The following is a 24,662-nucleotide window of genomic DNA, read 5'->3' on the forward strand; positions in this document are numbered from 1 at the left end:
ATTATCTGCTCTTGCAGGAACTAACTGGAGTCCACAGTGACTATATTTGTCCCACTCAAGAGAAGCATCTTCAATGACCTAACATCTACCAGTATGTTCCATGTTTTAAAGGTACAGGGCCTTGTCACATTACCACACTGGGGAACAAATTCCCAGGACATGAAACTCTTGGGGTGAGGGGACCAAACTGCAGCTGATCTGCAGCAATCGTGATTCAATTTTTTTTTTAATATTTATCTTTATTACAAACTCCTCGTGGCTGGAGACATTTTCAGGGCATTCACATAGCGTCTTCTACACAGCACAGATTTAATATGGATTCCTGGAAGATTGTGAAAGTAAATTAGCTCAAGTTGAGGAGGAGACTGCTGTCCTTAAGCTCTCACTTGAGGCATGCCTTCTTTTAAGTGTCTGGTATGCCTTAAGATATTTTTTTAGGAGGAAGAGGAAAGCTGTCCAGTGTCCTATGGTGTAGCTGAGACAGTAAAGAAGCCTCAGCCCTTGACATTATTATGGAAAGAATCAAGACTTGTTCTATTATTGTTTAAGCTGGATTTTTTTAAAGCACAAAATGACATGGATCTGAACCCAGACTGTCCCTGGGATCCTAGCATTAGGCAAGTCCATCTTTTCATGAGGAGACTCAGTCTTATTCACATCAAATATCCTTCTGTTTCAACACAGCATTTCTAAAGCAGAAATGGCCAAGTTGGGTGGAAGGCAAGCACACTTAAAATCAAATATAGCTTTTATAGATGTGTTGATACTCTTCTTTGCTCATTATTTTCTGGGACCCAGGGGATTGAGCAGGTGATGCTGAAAGGAAATGTTTTGAGGCATAATCATGTCTTGTTCGCATGTGATCTTTCTGAGTTATTCCATGCAGGTTTCCTGTAATTCTTTCTTAAAAGGCAAGAAAAAAAAAAGAAAGAAAGAAATCTTGAGCATAAGCAAGTTTTATAATGGTAATTACAATGATGTGAGACAACTTCTAGCTCTCCACAGAGGAGCCCTCCACCTTTTTTGGACATTCCCTTAATCAATAAATGAGTTTCCTCCTCTCTTGCTATGATCACCTGATACCTAGCAATCCAAAGAAATGTGCTTAGGGGCAGCTTCAGATTCCTTACAGTCAGGCCACTAGCTTGGATCATGGCAAGGGACATGAATATCATGTTTTGCTGGTGATGTTTCTATAACGGTGTGACTGTTGGCTGGAAAAGAGCCATGACATGAAAGCTTAGTCTAACTTCTGTGTATGTATATCAGCTCCAGGGTCCAACTTCTCTGTGTATTTGAGAATGTGTCCCTGACACGGATGATGTCCTATATGATGTCTCTGAAGCCTGGAGATAAGCTTAACATTTTTAAAGACTTGGGTTTAGACAGACGAATGTTCAAAACGTTTAGTATCGGAATGATACATGTAGGAAGATAAGGGAGAAAGAAATTTAATAAGTCAGGAAACTACTTCGTTCAATTATTCAGGTAACAAATGCTTACAGATATTTATAAGATATCCTGCTAGGTGTTGTGAATAGAGGAGTAAAAGATAATTCATTTTCAGAGCATCTGAAATGTAAAAGTGTGGATTGTGTAATAATTTGTAAGATAGTACGGGTGCTGATTTGTTGTTGTTGTTATTCTTTGGGGGTTTTGGTTTGGTTTGGTTTTGGCTTCGTCAGCCTGACATAAGCTGGGAAGCGGAAACCTCAGTTGAGAAACTGCCACCGTCAGACTGGCTGTAGGGAAGACTGTAGACGGATCCACCCCACTGTGGGTACCACTCCTGGGCAGATGGTCCTGGGGGGTCTAAGAAAGCAGGTTGCCCAAGCCATGGGAGCAAGGCTGTAAACAGGATTCCTCCACGGTTTCCTCTTCAGTTCCTGCCTCTTGGTTCATAATCTCCATGACTTCCTGCCTTGGCTTCCCTCAGTGGTGATGTGTGGTTGAGACATGGAAGGCGAACAAACCTTGTCCTCTACAAGTGGCTTTTTGATCATAATTTTTATCCCAGCAATAGAAAGCAGGCTAAGACAGTGTGTTAGTTTGCTTGGGCTGCTGTAATGAAGTATCACGGACTGCATGACATAAACATCAGAACTCTATTTTACATAGTTCTAAGGTTAAAGGCCAATAGGAAGGTACTGACAAGCTGGGGATTTGGTATGTCGTCTTATGACTTCTTTCTATAAGTTACAAACAATACTTTTTAATCAGATCTCCCTTATGAAGGAACATCTCTGGTTGAGCCATGAGCTTCTTGAGATCAGGCCACTAGCTTGGCTCTGGCGAAAGAATTCGCCTATCAGGCTTTGCTGCTGGTGTTCCTGTAAATGTGTGTCCTGTAAGCACTGTGTGGTTCAAAGACCTCCGTCAGAGGCACAGTCCAGCAGGGCTCATGCTCACTTTCCTCTAGGTGCTGTTTATTTTTTTCACAGGAAGAACATTTTCTTCTTGACCAAAAGTTTTTGGGTTTATACATTCTGGCAGCATACGGACTCATCACTGCATGAACAAGACTGCAGCGGAGAACTGGAGATGTCAGCGCTTCCCTCCGCTTGAATTTGTTTAACATCTTCACGATGAATCACACACAAGAGAAGTCCTCCATTCTCCCAGCTGAGATCCAGTGACTAACAGCAACGGTTTGGACCCAAGTAGGGTAATTGGAGTTTCTGGAATATAAGGGAATTAGGGACTGAATCAAAAAGTTATGTTCCTCTGAGGAAGCTGCAGGTGGGTAAAACAACTTGAGTTCAGTTTTGAGGATTAAAAGGGAGAAATTCCACTTTCTGAGGCAGTGAAAAATGTAAGCAGTATGTGACTCAAAGATGTCCACCATATGGATTTGTACGGATCGGCTTTCAGAGAACAGTGACATCAGAGAACAATTCTGAACTTCTGAAGCCCTATGAGCCCAGGAAGCGGCAGAGGGTTTAAATGCCCTGAAATTAATTTTCCTGCTTTTATTATGTTAGCCAGTGTTTTCATTTTAGTATTGCTACCCAGAAGCAGTTTCTCAAAAGACCCACTTAAAAAAGATCACATCAAATAACCAAATGACACTATTCATTTTCTTGAATGACTAAAATATGAATTTCAAAAATTGCTGAATCGTGTCAAGCTGAAATGGCCAGGATCAGTTTCATACAGATTGAGTCAACGGGAGGATTTACTCAAACCATTACAACTGTGAAATGAATGTTTAAATAAGCTACCGGGAGAAATGATGTTAAAGTCTCAGATTAAAGACAAGTAAATGTTTACTCTTTATGGAAGTTTGCTACTGAATTTCGCTGACATTTTAATTCCTCCAGTTTGATTTCAGGCTTGTGTTGTTTATACTTAAGTTCTTTGGCACGATGCTGCCACAATGCAGTTAATCTAATCGTATATGAATTTTAATTCGGGTGCCAGCAGGGTGTGCATACAGTATACAGGCCATTCGTCTAAGCTGGTAAGAATCTTCAAGCATGAAGAGAGAAAAATTCTTTGTCAAGGACAAGACAAAAAAAAAAAAAAAAAAAAAAGCAGAAAGGTTTTAGCTGAAACTCCAGAGCCTTCCATTCCGTCGCCTTTCCGTGCTACCTGCCGTCAGTGGAGATTATCCTCTCTAGACTTTGCCAATTAATCTAGAATGTTTGCTCACATCCTCCTCCCACCTCCTAACCAAGGTTTTCATTGAGCATTGATGGAAAAAGGGTTGTGAGCACTGACAAGGTCTGAAATTCACCACAAAGTCTAGTGCACATCCATCTTGTCTGGATAGCATGTTGTTTTCCAGTTTTTCACAGTCTTCTTTACACCAACTAAACAGAGCAGAAGGCAAGCTGGTCATCACAGCGGCTTTGCATATCACAGCATGGTCTTCGGACAGTCCTCACCATTTTCTCTATCACATTTATAGAGGTGATGGGCTCCTGCTTAGCCAAGTACTATATGAAGAAGCTATTTGACTTAGGGGTAAATTTAGACACTATCCATCACTGATTGGAGAAATTTGGTATTATGATGATATAAAGGGAGTGGTCTCAAGCTGTCATAAAATGTATAGAACTAAAGCTAAATATTGTACCTTTTCAATTTATAGCAGCTCCTAGGATGCCATTCACTAATGGTTACAAGTTGGGTTGTTTTTTTTGTTTGTTTGTTTGTTTTGTTTTGTTTTGTTTTTTGTTTTTGCATATATGGGAAAGAAAAATTCAACTAAGCAGAGAGTGACCTAAAATGGGATTTGCTAACGGCATCCAAGAAGAAGGAAATATGTACCATTGCAGACAATAAAGCAATGCAGCTCAAGACAAAAATCCTTGAATGTAATTTGAGCTACCCTCAGGTAGATTCTTAAAGAGCAAGCTTCCCTGGTTATTTCACCATGCTTTAACAGAAAAAAAAAAAAACAGATTTTTTCCCCCTCTTACTTTTTCCCTAAATCTGGTTTTGAGTTTGGTTGGAGTTCAAAACCTCCTTGTGGCCATGGTCCCATTCTGACTGCTTGTATTTTGTGAGGAGAAAACACTCCTGCCTCTAGGTGCTGTCTTCAGATCATACAATTATTTACTGAAGTTTTTCTTAGAAATGTGAAATTTTTATAACAGTGAATGTGAGCTTCGTTCATCATTTGGTGTCTTTTTTTATTAATTTTTATTTTTTTATATTAATCACAGGTTATTTACTCTGGAACCCAGCCATAGTCCCCTCCCTCATTCCCTTCCAATCCGATCCTCCCTCCCTCCCTCATCTCCTCCCTGCCCCTTTCCAAGTCCACTGATAGGGAAGGGGTCTGACCCTAGCTTATCAGGTGTCTTCAGGACTGGCTGCCATGTCCTCCTCTGTGGCCGAGCAAGACTGTTCCTCCCGGGGGGGGGTGTCATTTGGTGTTCTTACAGAGAAATATCTACAGCACAGCATTTTCAACAAGTTGTGTCTGCATTTACACATGCATGGCTGTAACTCCTATCATTTTCTAGAGAACGTTTGACGTATTATCATTTCTTAGCCAAATCATGCCAAGAGACCTTTCCTACTAGTGTCACCTTGGCACAGCAGGGAGCTGTTTTTAAGGCAGTTTAGCATCTTATGAAGGAAGATAAACACTTGGTACAAGAGCTGTAATAGCAAAGAAAACTCACTGTTCCATTTAGTAAGATACTCACGAAAAGAAGGACCGGCTTCAGAGGGCATAGTGTGAAAATAAGTATGTTGAGCTTTGTGGCAACTCCAGGCAACATACAGTTACAGCAGGCCTGGAATCCTCCTGTGGTTATTTTTAAACGCAGTGGCAGTGATTCACTGCAGTTTTTTAGTTCCCTTCTCACGATGATCCAGCAAGTTTGTCTCTTTTAGAATGGTTAGTTGTGTTTACCTAACGAAACGTTTTGTCTCGTGCAGTCGGAATGGATCCGTCTGTCTTGGTACAGGGTAGAGATGAACTAGCCTTAGAAGGGTTTTCTGAATTTGAGGCAGTGGGTCATGAAGATTGTGCTTCCCAAAAGGCATGCCACCAGCAATGACCTTCCACACTGAGAGGCCCTGAACATGCCGGTGGGCACACGGTCCCCCGCCCAGAATACCGTTCACATCACTGTTTAAATCTCATCGAGCAGAGCCATCTTGAGAGCGGCTGCCTGGGAAGCCAGACTCTTGCGTGCTGTCTTCTCTTTCCTCTCCAGAGCTGGTCCCTTCGTGTTTAAAGAAAGAGACTCTCAAAGTCAGGAAGCTGGTCAGACATCCAAACTATGTAGTGACGTCGAGGCCCCTGTGAACCGGAAACAGACACGTACTGCATCCCTTTCCAACTCAATCAGTTCCAAACATCAACCTCCAGGGCTTGTGGGGTTTGGCTGTTGGCCCGCGCTGTACCCTGGGCAGAAGCAATGCACAGTTCATGAAGGTCACTCTTATTTTTTGTTTTCACCGTTTAAAGAGAGAGTTGGGTGTATAATCTTGGCACTTTTACAAGAGGCTAGTGGAGGAGAGGAAAGAGGAAAAAGTAAGACTGTTTTTAATTCATCAAACTGCTGCTGATTTAGGAATAATAAACACAAGTCTGTTTCCTTGATTATTTTATAAATAGCAAATATTTGGGCGAGGAGTCTGATAAGTGCGCAGACTATAGGAACTGTTTATCAAAATGATGCGTCAGTTAAAAGACAAAACAAAACAAACAACAGCCCCATCCCCCCCCCAAAAAAAAAAAAAAACCCTTGAGTATGTCTGTGAGATTCCTCAGTCTGGTTCCCAAGGTCCTTAGTCATCATTGCCCTTGTGCTTTGAACTGGATCAAAGCAACACAGGGCCTCTGAGGGGAAAGATTGGCTCCATTATGCAAAAGGCAATAAGGTAGTACTCTTCCCAGCAGTTAATAGGCAGGAATGTTGTAAAACGCTGTGTGGTTTTCAAATACCAAGACGGAAGTTTTCTGCCTCACAGTCTCCCTTGTCATCGAGACTGGCCTTCTGGCTTTCTCCTGCGTTGCCAACTGTTTCCATGTTAGGCAGATAATCGGTGTTCAAAGCTGGGGGTAGCCTGGTACTTCAGTGGGTCAGCCGTCAGCATCATCGCAGGCTGCCCCTTGCCTGGGTTCTTGGATTTCAACAGTGCCCAGTTACTGTAAGAACCTCCCAACTTAAGCCGCTGACCCAAACATACTGCAAATTGCGTTGAAGTGAGCAACACAGGCCCGGAGGAGAATAGGAGGGGAAATATAAACTGTGGTCACTTCATTCTTCTGATATTTAAAAATTAAAATGGAAATGTTTTGTCCGTTGGATTGTGGGGAACTTTAGGATGGAAACATCTTTTTTGAAGCTCTTGCAAGTGGCATATTGATTTTTTTTTTTAAATATTGGACAACAAAAGGGAGGGTAAGAAAGTGATTTTTTTTTTTTTCAACAAACACTTTTTGGTCATTGGTTATGGCCAAGATAGAGACAGGTCCTGAGGAGAGAGTGGTGAATGGAACAGTTTGGCTCCAGATTAGAATGCACTGACCCTGTGTGCCATGTTTCTTGAGGTGAAGAACCACCTCGCTGTGGGAGAAGGAAAACACCAAAAACTGCTCAACCCCCACCCACCACACAGCTGGACTTGTCTCCTATTTCTTGTGACTCGTTTTCAACCTAGAATTTCAGGAGGTTTAAAGTCATCAAAGCCCTTGGCTCTATCACACTCTGTCTGGTAGTTCCAGAGACCCAAATCCTCCCAGACCAGTTCAGCTCTGTTTGTTTCTATGCCAGACCCAGGAATAAATGAGCCTTTCTTGCCTTCCGAAGCACAAACTCCTCTGTGTAGCAAGGATGAGTCCAGCCCAGTAACAGGCCATGCTGCTCTTGGAGACCAGTATTATAATCTTTACCTGTGGGCTCTGTTTGAGTGACTTCTTCATGAACTTCTTCAAAGTAGATCCTAAACCTAATTCAAGAAAATAGGTGTGGGCAGAATGAGAGGACAGTTAAGACCATACTCTTGGATCTGCTTAGATACCCTCATGGGTAGAGTTTTTCAGACGTCCTCTGTGGCAGGCTCCTGTCCTTTTCCCTGTTTTCTTCCTCTTCTGATGTCCATCCCGTTTGTCTTTCTGAGTGAGGATTGATCATCTTATCCAGGGTCCTCCTTCTTGCTTAGCTTCTTTAGGTGTACAGATTTTAGTATGTTTATCCTATATTATATGTCTAAAATGCACTTATAAGTGAGTATATACTGTGTGTGTCTTTCTGCTTCTGGGATACCTCACTCAGGATGATCTTTTCTAGATCCCGCCATTTGCCTGGAAATTTCATGATTTCCTTGTTTTTAATTGGTGAGTAGTATTCCATTGTGTAAATATACCACAATTTCTGTATCCATTCCTCAGGTGAGGGGCATCTGGGTTGATCCTGACTATTACTAGGAAAGCTGCTATAAACATGGTTGAGCAAATGTCCTTGTATAGTTGAGTATATTTGCCCAGGAGTGGTATAGCTGGATCTTGAGGTAGCACTATTTCTAATTTTCTGAGAAAGCATCAGATTGATTTCCAAAGTTTACATTCCCACCAACAATGGAGGAGGGTTCCCCTTTCTCCACAACCTCTCCAGCAAGTGTTATCACTTGAGTTTTTTATCTTATCCATTCTCATAGGTGTAAGGTGAAATCTCAGGGTCGTTTTGATTTGCATTTGCCTCATAACTAAGGATGTTGAACATTTCTTTAAGTGTTTCTCTGACATTCAATATTCCTCTATTGAGAATTCTCTGTTTAGCTCTGTACCCCATTTTTCAATTGGATTACTTGATTTTTTGCTGTTTAACTTCTTGAGTTCTTTATATATTCTGGATAGCAGGGTGTCAAAGCAGATGCTGAGACTCATAGCCAAACTTTGGGCAGAGTGCAGGGAATCTTATGAAAGAAGGGGAAGATAGAAAGACCTGGATGGGACAGGAACTCCACAAGGAGAGCAGGAGAGCAACATAGCCAAAAAATCTGGGCACAGGGCTCTTTTCTGAGACTGATACTCCATCCACCATTCATGGAGATAACCTAAAACCTCTTCATAGATGTAGCTCATAGCTGCTGAGTGTCCAAGTGGGTTCCCTAGTAATGGGAACAGGGACTGTCTCTGACATGAACTCAGTGACTGGCTGTTTGATCACCTCCTTCTGATGGGGGAGCAGCCTTACCAGGCCACAAAGGAAGACAGTACAGTCACTCCTGATGAGCCCTGATAGGCTAGGGTCAGAGGGAAGGGGAGGGGAACCGCCCCTATCAGTGGACATGGGAGGAGGTGAGGGAAGGGTTGGGAGGGGCCGAGGAAGGGGGCTACAGCTGGGATACAAAGTGAATAAATGGTAATATAAATAAATAAATAAATAAATAAATAAGGAAAATATTTTAAAAGAGCATGCTCTTGCAGAGGAAAAGGAGGTTTAGTTCCAAGCAGCCATGCTGAGCATCACACAACTGCATGTGACTCCAGCCCCAGGGGAGCCAACATGGCTGGATCTAGTGGAACCTGCCCTCATGTGTACACCTCCTCCCACAGCCCCCACAATTTAGAAGAAAATAATCCTGATAAAAAATAGAGACATTATCTGCTTTTTTTGCTTTATTTTTACATAGCATTTCTGTAGCTCAGGCTGGCCTAGAACTCACAGCAATCCTCCTGCCTCAGCCTCCCAAGTACTGGGATTATAGGCATAAGCCATAATTCCCAATTAAAAATACCTTCTTTCAACCAATTTTATCTGAGAGTCTTTGAAGTTCTCGATACAGCTTAAAACAAATTATCAGACCTTCTAAGAGGATGGAAGCCTCAAGTGGATTAAACTTAGCACTGGAGGCATAAAACTCCATTTGTAGGTTTTTAAGCTGTCAAGGAGAGAGGTCCCTGTCATATCTCAAGAGGGTAGGCACCATGACAATCACAGATGAGATATAAACTCAGTGGAAGACACTTGCAATTGGTGACCTTGTTGTGAGAAAGAAATCTTTTAATGTGATGGGTCCATGTTACACACAAAATATCCATTCCCTCAAGAAAGCAGTGTGTGTGTGTCATTCTTTTGATCAGCTCAGAGTAAATGCACTACTACCTCAAAAATGAGTTTCCCTGCAGTCTCTGTTTGTGATTATGACATCACGTGAACTTTACCTAAAGGTCAAAACCACCTTCCAACTGTGAAAAGCCATGGTATGATTTTACCATAGCTTTCATTTGAGCATTTATTCCTACAGAACCTCTGCGAGTGTGTAGATGATTTATGGCCTATTTTATGGACAGAGAAACTGAAATGGCTAACCATTAACAGGTTGTGTTTTCCCAAAGTTACTCAGTAGGTAATTAGTAGATTTAAGAAAACAATCCAGGACTGAAACTTTGCAGTTTCTTGGCCTTTTTCTCAGACCTTTATACCCGTGCTGATCCTGCAGCCAATGAGGTAAGAATATAAGAAACTGGTATGGGGGACCTCAGTGGACTATTGCCTCATAAAATAGTAGATAACAGTCCATTGTGATGGGGCTGTCTCTTTGTCTGAATTTTCTTCGATTTAGTGCTTTAATAAACCAAGATTAGGAAGCACCTTGCCCTAGGGTCTTGACATTATAAGATATGTCGCCTCTCTCTTCACACACACACACACACACACACACACACACACATTAGCCATGTGTGCATTCCTAGTGCACACACATCACTTTTGCTTGGTGACTATGTTTGCAGAACAAAGCAATATGAGAACATATCACAAAAGCCTCTGTTATGGCCCTTGCCATTTTTGACATCAGAAGTAAATATTGCTGTGGAATACACAGGCTTTGGGATACCAGGTGCACATCAGTAAAAGACAAATGAATTGGCTCATCAGGTCCTTTCGCATTGCAAAGTCGAGCATTTCTTAGCATTGAGTCTATCTTCTTGGTACTCTTCAGTATCGGCTGCTGGACTAGCATGCACTTAGCACCTATTATGCATACTTTTCTCAGTGTCACACTCTACTAAGGAAGACTTTGTGGCTTTGTATTACTCTTTTTTTTTCCCCCAAGCCTAATGTACCCAGCTTTATTAAAGGTACTTTCCATAAACAATTATGGTATTTCAGGCAGGACAAGGGCAAACCATCGTTAACAGTATACAAGAACTTCCAACTCCCTTCTTGTGTAGACTACCAAAATCAGAAAGCCACTATAAAACCCAATGAAATCTTCATTCAATGCTTTGAAAAGGGGGGAGTAGCTTAGAGTGAGGGTTGATGTTTCACATTAAGGATGTTGTTTAACAACTTTTCACAAGCAGACCCTGACTTTCAAAAGGAAACGAAAATGGCATTATTATCAATCTGAAGACCCACATTTTTTTTTTTTAATAAAAGGAACCACCACTTTTCTGAGGGCACTTGAAAAGTGCAAAGTCCAGATCGCCCAATAGACCGGAAAACCAATTTTAGGGGGTCAGGTTCCAACAGGTCTCTGGTTTTAAGGGAGTTAAGTCAATGTTGATGGTACAGAGGGAGAAGAATACAAAAATGGATTTAGTTTTCCCATACCACAAGGCATTTCATGCCATGGTGACCACCTATGTCAACACCGCGACGTCCCTTCTGGGAGCCAACAGAATCTTTCAAAATTATCAGGGAAAAAATGCTTTCCATCATCCATCCAGCTTGGGAGACATTTTGTTAGTGACACATATGTTCTTTCCCCCAAACAAGTGTTCTGTGTGCTAACAGCATAGCTTAAAAAAAAAAAAAAAGTAAAACAAAATTCTACATTTTTATAAAACTTGATAAAAAATAGTAAAACTGTACAGTCACCAGAAGTACACAGTTATCAAAAATGCACACACGTCATTTGGCATCTCCAGCACCTTCAGCTTTCTGAGCCTGGTCTGTTTTGGCATCTCCATTTTCCGCAGGATTATTTGCATCCTTACTGGCGTCAGCCTTCCCTTTCTTGCCCTGGGTACCTTCTCTCCCTTCTTTGCGGGGGCTTTTTAGGCTTGGGCTCTGGCTTTGGAGGAGAAGGTTTAGCAGATAACCTTGCAGATCTTCCCTGTGGCTCGTCCTTCACCTTGGCTTTATCTCCTTTAGCATCCCCTTCGGCCTTTCTTTTACGGCATGGCGACGGTGGGAGATGTCGGCGCTGGGGGGTGAGGGGAGAGGAAAGGCGGCGCGCGGGTTTGGTCTGTCAGAGGGTCGCTCTCGCTGCTTCTTCACACTGCTCCTTCGTATTACTCTTTAATATGTACATGTATGTGGCTAACTGGGCCATTAAGAAAATAATGGTGATGTTAATATTTTATTTGGACATAAATATTAAATCGCATGTTTTTAGACCTAGTTTGTATTGTACATAAGTGGATCTGCTCAAAAGTTAAAGGGATACCTTTACTGTGAGGCGAGGGGAAGTTGATAACTGACCAGGGCTTTTGTTTCCCTACTTTTAAAGGAAAGTGTTGAACTTGGTGCTCTCTGTGGTATCTTTATTCTCTGGAAACTTTTTAAATATTACTATACTTATAAATTACATAGCTCTTATAAACCTTGTATAAATCTACTATACACCTCATATTAAACTTGCTATGAGCCTTATAAACTTAGCATGAAAGTAAATCCTGGGGCAGAGAAGAGGGCTCAGACGGTAAAATGTTTACAGGGCAAACATCAGGACCTGAGTTCAGATCCCCAGAACCCTCAAAAAAAAAACCTAGGCAGTAGTATGTATCTGTTGCATAAGCACTACAGTGGCAGAGATGGGCAGATCCCTGGAGCTCGCTGGCTATTCAAGGTAGCCATGAGGGAGTCTCAGGCTCAGTGAAAGATTCTAGCTTAAAAATAAGGTAGAGAGACCCCCCAACATTGGCCTCTGGCCTTAAACACATGTGAGAATGCACAAGTGTGCATGTATTGACAGGAATTTTACACAGACAAATTCTTCTCAAGTGTCACTTTGCCTGCTCAATATCACATGTTAATCCATTACGCAATTGTTAAGTATCAAATACATGTCAGATATTTTTGAGTAGGAAGACAACAATAGGCAAACGAATGTCTAAGTGAAGCTAGGGCCTCTCACCGAGAAGACCTGTTAAGCAGATTGCTTGTCTCCGTTCACTGTGTTTCCATAACAAAACAATACAAGTTTATTGATCTAGATTGGAAGGCTGGGAATTCTAAAGTCAAGGCAGTAGCAGATTCTAGGAACTAGCTTTGTGCTGGTAGACTGCCCTTTCTTGCTTCCTTGTATAACAGAAGGTGGACAAGCTTTCTGAGGCCCCTCATGATGAAGCACTTATCCCATCCATAAAGTTGATCTCTTAATCATCTTAATCATCTCTTAATCATCTCTCAGTGGCCTCTTAATCCCATCGTATCTAAATTTTGGAAGGAGGCAACCATTAAAACCAGGTAATAGTTACTATGTTACAATATAATTAGCATGAGCTCTGGGCCTGTGGAACTAGAAGCCCTAGATAGAACAGCAGGTAAAAATGACACCAAGAAAGGTTTACATGAACTTTATTCTATAAGTCATGAAAATTTCAAAAATGTATAGACAGGTTATGAGTATCGTAGATGCAGATGAGACGGAAATCATGACTTGACAATGGTCTGGACTAATGGAAGCTAGATAAGAACCAGAGAAAGAAGTTAGGGACAGACATCATCTAGATGTTAGATCTTGAAGGCTCAGGTAGTAGAGTAATAGTATAAATGAAAAAGAGGCAAGACTGGAGTCATATTTTAAAGATATAGATGAATCTGTCTGGGTAGCAACTCCCTTCAAAATGTCCATGATGGTTCATCTTGACTACATCTGGAATCAACTAAAACACAAGCAATTGGGTGCACCTGTGAAGAATTTTCTTGATTGGGTAGATTATTTGAGATGGGGAGACCCACTCTAAATCAGGGTCACTTCTTCTGGTGGCAGTCCCATAAAAAGGCACATATGAAGTGAGCTTTTGATTTTTTTCCCCTGCTTTCTGTCACTCTTGCTAGCAAGTTCATCTGCCTATTGCTAAGGCATTTCTTCACTGGTATTAGAATCCACTTCTTCAACATTCTAACGTAGACCAACAGTTCTCTGGGAATCCTTTGGGACTACAGCACCTGCATGGCACTACTGAGACATACAATCTCATGAACTGAACATCTGCTGGGCTCATGGGTGCCCACAGAGACTGAATTGACAACCAGGGGGCTACATGGGTCTGACCTAGGCCCCCTGCATATATGTTGCAATTGTGAAGTTTTATATTCTTGTGTGACTCCTAAGAATGGGAACAGGGGCTGTCTCTGACTTTTGCTTGATTTTGGGACCCCTTTTCTTCTACTGGGTTGCCTCATCCAGTCTTAATATAAGGAGAGGTGCCTAGTCTTACTGAAACTTGATATGCCATGTTTAGCTGATATCCATGAGATATCCTGCCTTTTTCTGAAGAGAAATTGAGAAGTGGATGGGGGGAGAGGAGTGGGGAGGTTGGGGCTGGGGAGGGACAGCAAGGAAAGGAGAGAGGAGAAACTGCAGTTGGGATATAATATATTAGAGAAAAGTCAATTGTAAAAATTATTATTATTATTAAGAAGAAGAGAAAGAAGAACAAGAGCGAGGACAAGAACATGCAGCAGCTGGGTGTGGTGGTACACACTTGTGATCCCAGCACTCGGGGAGGCAGAGGCAGGCAGATCTCTATGAGTGTGAGGCCAGCCTGGTCTGCAAAGCAAGTTTTAGGACAGCTAAGTCTACCCAGAGAAACCCTGTCTCAAAAGACAAAACAAGAAGAAGGAGGAGAAGGAGAGGGAAAGGAGGAGAGGAAGGAGGAGGAGAAGAAGAAGCAAGTAGTTACTTCAACTTACTCATCGACTCTGTACAAGCAAGTCAAGAGCAGAGGGCTGGGTTTTTGATGAAAGGCAGAAGCCTGTGAAATCCAGGGACCAATTTTGGTATAGCCTATGGAGTAAGACCTGCCTTCAGTTCTCTGGGCCAGCTTGAGAAGGCAGGGCTCCCACCGGGGAATCAGCAGCTGCCTTCAGGAAACTCCTAAGGGAAGACAGGCTGCACTTTCTGCCATAGCTCTGCTGTCCAAATGGCATTTAAAAGAGCCTGTGATTTACACAGATTTATATAAGATCGAAGGCACTTTATGAAAACTGTTTCTACAATTACATTTCCTGAGAATTACTAAGGATTAGGATGTCACTATTCTCAGACACTCTGCCACACAGTGTTCTGTAAACAGTTTATGCTGAAATAAAGGAGAGGGAATGATCAGTTGCCAGTTTGTGTGGGCTTTCCCACACAGGGACTCACTACGGCCAATTTCTTCTGATTTATGCACCAACTGCCTGTAGCCAGCTGGACTACAGTCATCCTAACTCGTCAGTACTTCCAGAACATTTAAAAATAAGCCCCAATAAAAGGCTTCCTTTCTATTATCCCTGTCCTTTGGGACGAAGACAGTTCCCCACAGAAACTGAGCGTTTTGCAAAACCCATAGGTCCTGAGGATGACATTTTAATGCCTCAAACTCAGTGCATAATAAATGGCTCTTGTTACAAGTTTAAAAAATTCTGAGATGCACTCATCTCTGAAGTCTGTCCAATAGGTATAATTTTCCCCTCCTACTCAAAACTAACATGCAATGGTTTTAATTTCTATTAGCATTAACATAAACTAGAATTTAAAGACTTTTGGAATATTACTTGTCTGGGTATTTGGGTGTGTGTATGTGAAAGAGAGAGAGAAGGAGAGAGAGAGCTGAATTGATGCTCAAATGCAGTGATATGCATAGTGTTATCTCCTTAGTCCTGAAGAATTAAGAGCAAGCATCACATTAGACAGTGAGGAGGGATGTTACAAAGCGCAGATCTTACATATACTGGAGTAGGATACAGGTGAATTCAAACTACGCATTAATGGATATTGCTTTCTGTCTGTTGCACCTTACATGCATATAAAAAAATAACCTTAAAATTTATTTTAAAAGAAGCCACTAAGAATTCTACTACATTAAAAAAAAAAAGAATAATAATCTTTGTTAGGCAGGCAGTAGTGGCGTAGTGGCGTATGCTTTTAGTCTTTAATCCCAGCACTCATGAGGCAGAGGATTTATATGAGTTCGAGGCCAGCCTGGTTTACAGAGTGAGTTCCAGGACAGCCAAAGCTACACAGAGAAATCCTGTCTTAGATAGATAGATAGATAGATAGATAGATAGATAGATAGATAGATAGATGAAACTTTAATGATGACTGAAAACTATGTTCTGTTATTATCAAGGTCAGATCATCTGCTCCCAAGAAGAATGTGTGTATCTTGTTGACTGTTGAACACTAGGAAAAACTTCAGCAATAGAAAGGACCGCTGACCCAACTGCTCAGGTGTGTGCTTCTCTGTAGTTCAAATGCTCTGCAGACCCAGCAACAAATCTCTTTGAAGACTGACGCCAATGGAAGACACATAGCCTCGAGTGCACAGAGAACAGTGTGCTGTGGGTCTAAGCATAAGGTTCCTCCCAGAGCATTCTGACCGGAGCAAACAATCCTCCAGACTTCTGTGTGTTTAGCACCTACAAGATGGTAGACAAAGTTCCTACCTCAGCGTGAGCAGCAGATATATGGTTTCTGCCCTGCAGGGGTGGACTAACCTACGTCAGTCCAACACTCTTTGGTGATAATTAAAAAAAAAAAATTTGAACAAGTGTAAAACCAAGATATATGACTAGATGGTATAATTTCATTTGAGAAAGACATAATACCTAGAACACAAGTCTGTGTACACTTCCTTCTATGGGCTTTATAAAGAGTCCAAAATCAGAGCTGGGAGACAAAAAGTTTTGTGTCTTCAATTCATGTGTATTATTTGTATTCTTTATTTTTATTCTATACATAATTTGTAATTTTTTTAAAAATGTAATTTTAAGCTGGGCATGGTGGCACACACCTGTAATCCCTAGCACTTGGGGAGGCAGAGGCAGGTGGATCTCTGTGAGTTCTAGGCCAGTCTGGTCTACAGAGTGAATCCAGGACAGCTAAGGCTACACAGAGAAACCCTGTCTTGAAAAACAAACAAACAAAAAAGTAATTTTAGAAACTGAACAAGGTAAATGTTTAGGATACTGTGAATGTTGTTTAATGAAATGATAGCTCATGATTTAATTCCTATAAAAAAGCAGATAGATGATTGATGATAGATAGATAGATAGATAGATAGATAGATAGATAGATAGGCAGACAGAGAAATCGACTCTTAATTTGTGTGTAAGGGGGATAACTGTATAAAGTGAACTGTGTTTTTTAGATTTTCTAATGTATGTGGGAGATTTGCCCGCAAGTATGTATATCTGGGCACCATGTGCATCCTCTAACCTCAGAAGCCAGAGGCGGAAGTTGGGTCCCCCAGAACTGGTGTTAGAGTTGGTTTGTAGCCACCACGTGGGTTCTGGGGATTGAATCCAGGTCCTCTGGCAGAACACCAGCGCTCTTAACAACCAAGCCATTTTCCCAGCCCGTAAAAAGTGAGCTTATGTCAAAAGTTACCCCACGGGTTATGATGACAGAGCACTCTTGTTTTGTGTCACACAGTCCTGTAGAATCGGACCTTTTTGTTTAGTAAATACGAATTGATAATCAAAAAATTAAAATAAAAAAATGTTCTGATATGCTTTATGCATACCACACAACCTCAGTTCATTCTACATTATTTAAGTGATTAAAAATTTTGTATGGAAATCAGCAAATATATGTGTAACCTATATGTGCACATACACATACACACACACACATATAGTTAAAAGAAAAGCACAAGTATTCTGCCCAGTCCTAGTTTTTCCAATTGCCTCAAATTCTTCTTTTGTCTTTAAAATTCTAAACTAGGGAGGATTTCACATCTAGTTTGGAGCCAGCACCACCATGGAGGGGATCATGGGACAGAGGCTTCTCTACCTCCTTTCTATTAACATGTCCCCAAGAAAGAATCACTCAGGAGACAAGGGAGAGGAGTTTTCTATCTTTGACCCTTCGTTTGACCCTTGGTGTCTCTGGGGCCTCATTTAGATGTAACAAAGTAGATTCGGTTCCCTTTGACACCCAGAACACTCATTTGGAGGTTTTCATTTTTAATTGGCCTAGATCCGGGTCTCAGACCCACTTACAACAGCAAGCCTTTGCACAGCAGAGAGTGCCTTGGCAGGCTTGGCTGTACTTTCACTTCCCACCCAGATTCCTAAGAACAAACCAATGAGAGATTGCATCAGATTTGCCAAGGCAGACCAACCAGAAATCTCCCCGGTGACACAGTGCACCTGAAAGCCTTTGTTGTGCTGTATCACATCGCTAAATTTAGATAAGTCTGAAAAGAGGTGAAAAAAAAAATGCAAACTCAATCCAAGAATACAGAAACTTGCCTGGGCCGGTTCACCTTCACTTATTTCATAACACAGAAAGAAGACAGGATGATTCGAAGCCCAGCTAGTTGTGACAGAGTCCTCGCTCCCTGAAGTTATCCTGGAGAAGGAAGTGCCTTGTAGGTGCTCGCTGTTTGTGTCTGTCAAGCCCACACATGACGTGAGCTAACAAATGAGCCGTTACTGGCACCCAGCAAACCAAGTCAGTTATCCAGCCACAGATTAGCAACAATGTCCTGTGAGTGGATGATAAGAACAATGTTACCCATTAGACCATTTTAAAAGATGTCATGTATTCTTCTTCCCAGAAAAAGATAAAAACAAGACAAAAGGAGAACCTACCACCAATAAAAATCTATCTAGACCTCCTCCTCCTCCTCCTCCTTCATAAAGCTAATCTTTCCCAGAGTCTTTTCACAGACTTCTGTTAGAATCTTTCCACACTTTCTGGACTCGAAAGCCACAGTCTGAGTAGCATCCACTTAAGGGTTTTAACAAATTGACACTTCACCTCCTGATGGGTTGATAGCTAATACCTCGAAAAGGTGGAAAGAGGCACAGACAAGAAAGGGATATACCCAACAGAGTATAACACTGATAAAATCCAAAAGCACTTAAGATGCGGAAGCACAAGTTGTCCCAAAAGAAGGTGTGCGGGAGCACACAGCAAACAGTGCTTTGCTAAGGACTCCAATTTCTAGACTCCCTTCCCATCTGTCATTCACGGAGATGCTGTCTCTAATAGAGGGCGCCTGCCCTCAAACAGGGAATTTCACATTCCAGAACCCAAAATTCACTTCTAATTTAATCTCCAAAAAGACATTCAAGAAACTACAAAAAAAGGAAAGAGAGAGAGAAAGTACACACACAAACAGAAATAAGAATTATATAAGGAAGCAAAATACAGAGGTCTAGAGAGTTATTGTGATGTAACGGGTATGGTTATATGGCTGTATATACATGTGTTTCATGTTAGTAACCAAATATTTGAAGCATACTAATTTTATCAAGATCACTTTTCTGCACAGGATTCTTCAAATAACCTGTCTACATTGTCCTGGTTTGTGTCCTAACCCCCAGAATCCCTACCAATCAATGTTTGAGGGTTCATCTGTACTTCTGTGGCTTCAGCCGTATACTGAAAATGAGGAAGAAACAAATAAATGGCTGTAAATAGTTTCAAGTGGATTTTCCAGCTTGGAAAAAAAAAAAAGATGCTATAATTCAATACGTGACTCAAAGGAAGCCATTACCCAGGTAGAACACAGACAGACACATAGGGACACATGCAGACACATGTGTGCACTTGCGCACATGTACACGCACCACATACATACGAGAGGAAGCAAATTGTTACACAATTTTGTTCATCTTCCAACAAGAAACGAGTCGTTGTCAGTTCCTGTGCCACATACATTATAGGACACAAATTTGAAATACTATTTATCTTTCAGCAGCAACAACAAAAGCCCCTCAGGTATCACTTTACCTCAGTGTTCCTCTGAATCTCCTCACAGGCTAAACCAGATCTTGTGTTCAGATGAGCCAATATAAGGTATTCAAACAGACAAGGAACAACAACCAATTATTTTTACCCTTTGCTCAAATGATAGCTCTAACTGCTCCTCTTGCCTGAAGCCCTTTCCTTTTCCCTGTGATCATATAAGAAATCTATGATATATAGATGATAGACAGATAGACAGGCAGGCAGGCAGGCAGACAGACAGATGGATAGATAGATAGAAATGTTCAAATCTTCCTGTTCAGTTGGGGATAGGCAAGAGTTGCCTAAAACCTTACAAGAAAGGCTCTAGAACACTGTAAACACTGACTCAAAGATTACCTCCGGGAAACACCAGGAACATCTTATTTGGGGATTTCTGTTTCAGTTTTATTTGAGGAAAGAAGCTTATTAAGAGGAGTTCTTCCTGTCCTGAATGAGGGGGAACATTTTTCTCTACCTGCCCTGGATAAGCTCATACCTTCCAGCTTCAGGATGCAAAACTCTGGATTTTCTGTCCCTTGAGTGTGCAGTGACAAAGTGCTAAGGACACACATCTGCTTTGTATTTCCACACGATGAATACAAAGGAACATGTCAATATCTGTCGGCCAGGTGGGGTGTGCACCTACCCTGTTCTCCACATTTTCACTACATGTGTGTCAACTTTTAAGACAAAGACAAGCCACTCAAAGAAACTTTACGCTGCTGTAAGAACAAAATTATTTTTTTCACTTTTGAATCTGTAAAACATTTTTTTTCACACAAAGAAAAGTCTGCCTTAAATGTACAGTTTCCAAAGTGAAGCAGAAGGTTATCCTAGGGACGTTCTGTTGTAAGATTGGCAGAAGTTATTTTCTTGTGTGCCAACTGTACACAAACATAAGTGTTCAGTAAGATTAAAAACTTAAACAAAAAAAATGCTAGAATGATTTGTAGTTAGAAATGTGGGTTTTAATTTTAAACTGTGCTCCTAATTTGCTATTTTATGTTGGGTAATATCTTGGCTTCATTTGGATTTCAACTTTCTTCTTTTAGCAGTAGACCTGATAATACTCATTTTGTACTAACTGCTTTATTTATTTTTTTGTGAAAGGTGCTCTCTGTAGAATTGCCTCAAATAACAAGGTACTGCTTGAATGTTAAGTAGTTTCATGAAGAAAATATGGTACTTTGTCTGATTTCCCTCTCTCTAAACTATCAGCAATAAAAAGTAGAGTTAGAGTAAAACCAGAATCAAAATGTATTCTTAAGAAGTCATAAAAAGGGGCTGGAGAGATGGCTCAGAGGTTAAGAGCACTGCTTGCTCTTCCAGAGGTCACAAGTTCAATTCCCAGCAGCCACATGGTGGCTCCCAACCATCTATAATGAAATCTGGTGCCCTCTTCCTGGCATTCAGGTGTACATGCAGGCATAATGTTGTATACATAATAAATAAATAAATCTTTAAAAAAAAGTCATAAAAATAGCCAAGGAGTACATGAGAAAAAAACTCAGCATCGTTAAAGATCAGAACATCTAAGCAAAGCTATAATGAGACACACCTCACGATTGTTGAGCTTGCACTTGTCAAAGAGCTGACAAGTACTGCTAAGGACAGGGAGATGAGATTGACACCTTGCCCCTGCCCCACTTTATGATTGTTGCAGTAGTATTTCACAACTAAGACCTGAAAACATAAGTATCCATTGATGGATGAATTGATAAAGAAATTGTGATATGCACAAGGAAATACTATCCACTCTTAAAATGCTTGCCACTAAAGTTCCTGTAATCTCCAACTCTTACTACAAGCACACAAAAGCAAGTGTGAAATGAGAATGTGTTCATTGTCTCCACTGTCGTAATCGTTTCAATCACAGTACCATGAGCATCTGGACATTGGTCTTATACTGATGGTTATTCCACTTTCCTACACAAATAAATCCCATCTTACAAGACTTGGTTGTGAGTGTATTACACCTGCCATCAGAACGAGGGAAGGCTGAATGTTTCAGAAGTGTCTGACAGATAACATCAAATGTAACTTAACTGTGCTCTGTGATGGGGGTTGGTCTGGTGCACTGGGTATTCAGATTCTGATTTCTGTGCCCCAAGATCTGGTTACAGTCCAAGGACGTGGGTGTTGTCATGATCATTGTTCAATGTTGTGTAAACATTGATCCCTGATTATCTTTGATTGGTTAATAAAAAAGCTGGACAGTCAATGGCTGGGCAGAAAGGACAGGAAGGCTTGATTTCCTTTCCCAGTCTTGGGGGTCTCAGGTAGGGACCATATGGTAGAGAGGAGGAATAACAAAGAAAAGGGAGGAAAAGTAGATGGCCACAAGCTGGCCAAGAGTACTGACTTGATGGAACAGAACAGCCCAGGAAGGACCAATATGGTAAGTAATTTGGGGCATATGGCTGGAAAGCAGGCCGACTAGCAGAGAGGGGTAGAATAGATGAATATCTTTCCAGTCCTAGTGCTTTGAAGCTTGTTGAATAAATTTAATAGTTCTCTGTATCATTATTTGGGAGCTAGAGTGGGTGACTAAAAAGTCCCCTCAAATTATGCCCAAATTTTACAGTTATGTTCAGTGTTCTGTATGCACCTACTGTTAAACTTACAATTTATTGTACTGGATGTTGCTTTAACTACATTTCAGTGGGTCCTTTTTACATACAACAAATTGATTCTAAATTTGGCTTAAATAATTGCTCAGTGGGCATCTTAGTTACACATACAGTAAAGAAGTATCCTACCTCTCATGTGAGTACAATAGCCAGTTATAAGAGCCTGGAAAAGCAATTTGTGATTCATGTTAGAGTAATGCATTGCTTTCTAGTAAGAAATTTCTTGGAGTTGTGTTTTTGGCTTAATAGGAGACAACTTTTACAAGAACATTTTGCTCAACAAAAATTCCCTTCATAACTTTCAGAAACTGAGTTTGCCCAAGAATATCTGAACAGCATAGACATCACTGAAGGACAGCCAAGCCTGGAGCAGTCATTGGACTCAAATTTCCAGTTCTTGAAACAGGATATTCAAAGCTGAGGTTGGGAGGCTGCCGCCAGCGGTTCTTCGTTGCTGTTGTTCAGAGGTGGTTTCTTATCCTTGCTGGGGTTTATCACATTTTATATCCTGAAAACGGATCATCATTAAAAGAACATTTTGACACTGGATTCTTGAAATGCTTCGTGTCTCATGACTAAGCAACAGCCTGAAAAAAACGTGGACACCATGAACCAGATCCCTAGACTTTACTCATGGTGCTTGGCTGTTTAGGTCAGTCATATGCCTTGTTTCTCCTCTATGAAATGGAACAGTACTAATCCACAGGACATGTCCTCAGGGAAGGAGTATTTACCAGGAGAAAGTGATACTGGGTTATCACAATGCTAGATTTGAGGGAGTAAAATATTTGAGGAGTTAATTTCAGTATTTTCTGAATTTGATCTAGGAAAGAAAAGTATTTACAAATGTGAAAAACGAGTTGTTAAAAGAGTCCTATAAACAAAGCAAGCCCTTTGTCATTGCCATCATTGTTGTTGGCTTGAGGTAAAAGTAATTGCCAGGATTAAGAACTGATCCAACTTTAAAAAAAAACAAAACAAAACAAAACACATCAAACTTTGGAGCTGTGTTCAAGAGCATCATTAATGTAATCCTCCGTGGACCCTGGAGAGAAAAATGGGAGCATTTCCTCAGATACACCTTCATGCTCAAACCCTGTGACCTACCCAAGGTGTCTAAATTACTGTGATTTTTCTAGAAAGTATGAAACAGGGCTAGTGAGACAGTTCAGTGAGCAAAGATACCTGCTTCACACGCCTATCCAACTGAGTTCAATCCTGGGAACCCACATAAAGGTGGATGGATAAAAGCAGTTCCCCAAAGTTGTCCTCTGATCTCCACATAGTCACTCATCATGAAACATGATTTCCCCCTCCTCCAAACATATCACGCTCACACATACAAGAGTAAAAAAAAAAAAAAAAAAAAAAAAAAAAAAAGATTAAGTAAATGAAATAAAGTAAAACATGAAATCATTGTATCATCTTCATGGACTAGCTTCAGTTGTGGTCCTTACATAGCAGGCAGGAAAGGCTGTTGCCCAAAAGACAGATTTCAGAGGGAGGGGATAATGTCCCCTGATTCTCCTTCTTCATAAGACTGAGTTAGGTGCCTTTTGCCATATACCAAACACGCTTGCATATTTGTCTCCTCATCTGTGTCTATCTTTTTGCTGGGTAATTTTGTACATAAATTGTTTCCCCTTACTGAAATAGGAAGCTAGTACTATAAGGCTCCCTGTGGGAATGCAAAAGCCATTTCCTCCTCCTCCACCACCACCAGCCACCTTCCCCCCGCCTTGATTAAATTATAATCTGTTGTTTTTTTTTTCCTTTCAGTCTAACACGTTTGTTTGTTTGTCTTTTATGTTTTTGCTTTTTAAGGGTTTCTCTGTGTAGCCCCAGCTGTCCTGGAACTTGCTGTGTAGAACAAAGCTGAACATGAACTCACAGAGATCCGACTGCCTCTGCTTCCTGAGTGCTGGCATTAAAGGTGTGTGTTACTACCACCAGGCCAATCTAACACTGTTTGGCTTTTGAGCACTTACTTTGTAGTGGCTACTTAAATGTCCTTTTTAATCTATATAATTTCCCTATCCATTTTTAAAAAACAAAAAACAGGGAGTTAGTTCCCTTGCTCATGTTCAGTGAGGCAAACAAAAAAAGAATAAAAATTGGAGAAAATCAGGATTTAAGTTTCTCTGACAACAGAGTCGTTGCTTGCCCGCTTCCATCATATTTCCCAGGCCTAGGTTGTTTATAAAAAGCAGTGGAAACAACAATGACATTTAAGGAAAGGTGTTCACAAGCACATACTTTCAGAGGAGGTAGTTGGCCATTTGAGGTACTACCCTGGGGGAGGCTTAGGGTCATATGACAAGTGTCCATTACATGACCATAGCATAACAGGTTAGCCCTGAGAAGCACAGGTCAGTTAAGGCATGTTCTACATTAAGAAATAAAATACAGGCATTGTAAAAGTACACTGTAAGGCTCTCAAAAAATATGAAAACATGAAGGATAGAGGTCCCAACTCAGGCCTGAAAACTGGAATAGGGTTATAGGGACTAGGTTTAAAAACAAAAGAAATGAAGAGAGAGAGTGTGCACAAGAGAGAGCAAGAGGGGTGATCTCTTAAAAGTGATCTCTACAGCTAGAAAGAGAATTCAACACTTAAGGATAAAGGTATCAATTAATGCTTAGCAACAAGGTTAAAACAAA

The sequence above is a fragment of the Meriones unguiculatus genome, chromosome 20, assembly GCF_030254825.1.
Source record: "Meriones unguiculatus strain TT.TT164.6M chromosome 20, Bangor_MerUng_6.1, whole genome shotgun sequence".
Lineage (NCBI taxonomy): Eukaryota > Metazoa > Chordata > Mammalia > Rodentia > Muridae > Meriones > Meriones unguiculatus.